Raw genomic sequence first — 5,353 nt, 5'->3', positions numbered from 1 at the left:
TGCATGTAGTTCTTTGAGTACGATTGAAACATTGCTGTTGTTCTATATATGAACATTGTGAGTACTTCCGGGGAAACAGTGCTATTACGTTCAGTAGTTTTAGATTTGAATCACATACCTATATTTAAAACGTGGAGCATTGTGTAGTTACTTTGGTACTAGCTACTACTAGCTGAAATTAATTGAATGGTAATTCTTGCGGTTGACATATACATATTCCGGATATTACATTTCCACAAGATTCAAATTTTTTGAAGGAGATACAATGAGGTACAATGTGGGTAAAATCTAAGCATCCCATAACTCCACCAAATACAGTTTTTCTATAAAACCTTCACAGTTTTAACAAAATTAGTTTCAAACAGCACATAAAATTGTATAATGTACATTTTTAATTTATAATAATTTATAATATGTAAGTATACTACTAAGTAAAAACTATTGTAAAAATAAGTGTTTCAAAAATTACTTTTACCTTTGTAAAATTGCCCTAACAGGCGTTAATTAATATTAAATAAATAAATAATTTAACATACTGTATGTTACGGAGACCGTCAAGCTTTTGAATATTGCTAGGAAATTTTACCCAAGTGTTAAAAAATTTTGAGTTGGTTCAAAGCAGCAACTATTTTTTTACACATCTAGATACAGATGACTGACAAATTCATTACTATTGTCAATTGACGATTGATACGACCCAGTAACAAAAAAATGTAAAACTACTAAAACCTAAAAAAAAAAATTATTATTATACATCAGTTTTTAATTAAAGTTCAAATGATAATAAAGATCAAATCCAGTTTAGCGCTCACACAAATTTATCAATTATTTTTTCCGAATCCCATGTTATTCAACATGGTTATCGTAAACTTAAATTAAAAAAATTGAATGTGCACTACTTAATTAATAATTATACATTTTTACTTTACTTTTGTTTGGATATCAATAGAAGACATTTGAGTATCAACTACAATGTATGACTTTAATATATTAATCAAATACCGCGCAATTTCTTTTGATAGCCGAAAATTCTTCACAAACAGTTAATCGGTCAACGCGAAATCATCATGTGTTGTCCTTTGAAAATTGTTTCTTAATTCGATGCATTTATATTAACGAAAAAAATATGTTATCAAATCAAAATCCATTGCACACGCCACACATTACAACGTTATAACTTATAACTTTATTTCCTAGGTCCTAGGATATTGTTATACTTAGAACAGAACATAGTCCTTACGTAGATCCGACGATTTCTATTCTGATCACGCCGATGCGACGAAATACAAACTGTTTTGTTTTTTGTCGTATTTATCGGATTCACGTAGGGCACGACAGACAATTCTCAATAATCATTGACCTTATCAAATATCATTACCGGCTGACGGCTACCGCAAAATAGCACCACCCCGCAGTGCAGCCTCCAGTCACCACATACAGTATTATAATATTATTTTATAGTATTAGATATTTCAATACAACATAAAAACATTTATTACGTGGCATATTAATTACGTAGGTAAACATAAAATATAAAATATAGCCATACAGGTATTATAAATATATGAATATATTATTGAAGCTACGCTTCTTATGTGAGCCTAGGAGTTCAACGAAGAAAAACAAGAGAGACAGCCTGTTGCTGCTGAGCACAGAGCTAGGAAAATATCACATCCGTGATTATACCATAATCTTGGTTCATTGGGCTATAGTACGATAGTATTATCAATATCCGTATTGCGTCTTTTCGAGTTCTCACTTCAGTTGCAGATGTGTGAATTTTCGTTCCTATTACTTTTGTCAAATATCATCACTGCCGTCTCAATTTATCTGGCAACGACTGTAACATAATTTTATTTTCGATATAAAATGATTTATTGATTTAGGCAATTTTGACAGAGCTGTTGCCTGTTAGGAAACACAACATATGAAGGTACAGATTTTATCTTATATAATTTACCAAAGACAAAAATTTAACGAAAAATATTAAATTTTGGTATATAATTCATTATTATTTTTACTTTTGTTGTATATTAAGAGGATGTAACACTGGTATTTGTTGTCTCCGTCTTACCAGTACATAACATAACAATTGTACGCTCAGCTGAACACTCGTAGCTTCATTAGTTTAAACGTTAGAGTGAATTGAAACTTGATGGTAAGAACATTATCTGGGTTTGTACGTTGGTTATTACCTACGATAATTCAGTTTTTAAGTGAGTTATGAGCGTTTTTTAATTTACAGTATATTATATACGTATAATTTGCAGAAAAATTGAACTAACTCAAAAAACCAACATCCAAACACTGATAATATTCTTGCCATCAAGTTTCAGAATAGGTCAATTCACTCTAATTTTTAAACCAACAAAGCTACACGTGTTCTGCTGATTGTAAATTTGTGCGCATATTTGTACACACTTGTAAGACAGAGACAACAAATATCAGTGTTACGTCCTCTTAAATATAATATATTTAACTATTTAAATCCGTATAGGGGTTATCCGTTGCCAATGTACTGCTCCTTCTGCCATAAAGTAGTCAGCAAATGAAGCTTTTTTTTTCTTGCTTTAATGCAGTAATTTTTTTGTGATGATGCTAAGTTTATCAATCTATTATTTTCATATCCATGTCTCCGCGACCATGGTAAACATGCCTCTTTTATAATCTTTAATATCAACTGGTTCTAGGTTTTCTATATCGACTCTTTCTTATACAATTGCGGAGGGCACATGATACCTTAACTAATTGTTTAATAGTATCTAGTGAAAATTGTATTGCTTTTCTAAACACTTAAAAACGACTTATCATTATGCCATATGCATTCTCGACTTGGCAATATCAATAATTGTATATTTTTTCGTCTGAGAAATGGTTTCATCTAATAAGTGCTAACCTATCAGAACAGATTTAGCTGGATTATTTAGTTTTTTATTTGATAATATTTTAAGGCTCAGTTTTATAGTTTCTGTAACTGGTTTAATTGATTTAACTGGTAGTTTTTCCGTTCTTAGTATTCTATATTTATTTTATACCTCGTTTTATACTGAATGTAACACGATATCATTGCTCTTAAAAATAGTTTAAAGTGAGTTAAATTGATCCTTATTTGTTTTACAATTTTTATAAATTATTTGTTGAATTGAAATTTAAAAATGTACAAATTTGAATATACTAAATAGGAATTAATGTTTGATAATTAAAGATAGTATTTTTGTTAATACATTATTTAATATTATATTTTAGGTAATAAATTCAACTGTAAGAACAATATTACAATATCACAGGAAGACCTTCTTCAATACAAACCTAACCAAGTTCAATACAGTCTAAAATACATATTAAAGATATTCACCCTACACAATAAATAAATGAAACCTTTCTCAAAGCACTTCATTTAATATATCAGGTAAAAGTAATAAATAGCAAAAAAACATAGTTCCCTCTTGATTGATAATGCTTTTAAAGTAATACAATTTGTATGTTCTCAGAAATCCGCTGTTAATAAAATATTTGGCCAACCTGATGAAGCTGAACTTTATAAACTCTCTATAAAAGTAGCACTTGAGCTACAACCAAGCATTCAAAATATGATAGCAAGCGCTTGGGCTATGAATACTATTCATTTTACTATGAATTAGTATCAAGTTAAAATTCTCTTTATTTAAAAATAAGATGTTTTTTTTATCTTAGGCAATTCTGACAGTTGTGAAGAAAATATGAAACAATTTTCAAAGTACAGAGCTGATCTTTCATTATCAGCTGAAGAAATAAAATCTAAAAAACGATGAAAAATGTCATATTCTAGTTGAGATTCTGGTAAATATTAAATTCATTTTTTATTTTTATCAATTTAGGGAAACCGATTATACTTAAGGCGCCCAGTAACAATGCCATTTTGTCTTCAAAAATACACTGCGAAAATAATGATACCACCTTGTAGAATCTACCAAATTTCATAATTTTTTTTTAATTGCTACACAAAAATATTCTACAGCCCGCATCGATCTCTGATACAAAATCAGAAATTGATGCGGGCTGTAGGAAGTCTTCTTCTTCCATATACAAAATTAGTCATCAAAATCCGACAATTCTACAAGGCTTGTGAGTTATTCCCGTAAAGTCATTTTTTTTCAATATAATATACTTTATCCACACCCCCCCCCCCCCCTTTATAGGTATCGTGTAGTAGATTTGTGGAAAAGTCTTATAATTGAGGTAGCAACTAAAATATAGAATTTAGTTTGCAAATTGCATAGAATTGTGGAAAATTTGAAAAACTGGCACCCTTAATACATTTTGGCATTTGTCTGGGCTTCTATTATTACTTTATTATTACCATATTATATGATATGTTGTTAATAATATTTTCTAAACATCAGCCATCTTATGTTGTGAAGATATCATATGTAGTGATGTCTGTTTGAAGAGATAATGTAACCAAGTTATACAATATTTATATTCAAATTTAATTTGAAATACATTTTTTTAGAAGGGAAGAGTTTGTTGCTATACAACAAAGGTCTTTTAAATCTGGTAAGTATTTAAATCAATAGTTCTAAGTAATTATGTTTGTTTGGGCTGCCGGCTATTCACTAGCATTTGGCCGAGCAGCTACTTAAGTGACGAGAAAATGGTGTTCAAATTTGGACGGGATAGGTGACCGATATATTATATAATAAAAACACTATCGTTGTAATAATAATAAGGTGTGTATTGCAATACTCGAAAACAATAATAAGGAACAAATAATAATATTGATAGGCGTAGATAACAATAATGACCATAGATAAAATATTACCGGTCGGCACAAGCGCCGCGGTGGGGCGGTGTATCGGCGGCGGCGACGATAGCTCTGGCAAGCAGGTGAACGGGACGCGGCGGCTGTTGGCGACGGCACCGGACGACGGCGAGTGACCGGATTGCGTAATACGCACGTTACGTAATCACGGCACCGAGCGTGGCGTCACACGAGGGATAGCACCACAGTACCATACGTATAAACAGTAATAATAGCACGCCGAACGGCGCGATCACGAATCACTGCACTAACGCGAAATAATAATCGACACACAGCAAAGAATATAATAACACAACATAAATCGCACCACACGCGGTGGCTGAACGGCGGACGGTCGCGACACACGTACGGTGGGCTCGCCTGGAGCGTACGGAGAGGACTAGTGTAAAGTTGCCGGCAGCGATTCGTCCGGAGCCCGGTGTCCGCGCGATGCGCCGTCCGTCTCGCGGACCGGTTGCCAACTGCTGCTCAATAAACGGCGGCAATTTCGAACAATGTTTTTATTGATTAATTTTATAACAAATTTTACTAGATTTTGAATTAACACTAGTC

The 5,353-nt window shown here is 32.2% G+C and overlaps 1 long non-coding RNA gene across 1 annotated transcript; it reads right to left on the bottom strand.

The window, feature by feature from the left end:
- Positions 1-607: 607 nt before the first annotated feature.
- On the bottom strand, positions 608-5,150 carry LOC132935448 (uncharacterized). Its single transcript, XR_009663251.1, has 3 exons — positions 4,802-5,150; positions 930-1,840; positions 608-729 (listed from the first exon to the last, which is right to left on the bottom strand). It is a non-coding gene; the product is annotated as an uncharacterized LOC132935448 (long non-coding RNA).
- Between the last annotated feature and the right edge of the window lie 203 nt (positions 5,151-5,353).

The sequence above is a fragment of the Metopolophium dirhodum genome, chromosome 1 (genome assembly GCF_019925205.1).
Source record: "Metopolophium dirhodum isolate CAU chromosome 1, ASM1992520v1, whole genome shotgun sequence".
NCBI lineage: Eukaryota > Metazoa > Arthropoda > Insecta > Hemiptera > Aphididae > Metopolophium > Metopolophium dirhodum.
This window is presented reverse-complemented; position numbering and strand designations above follow the sequence as displayed.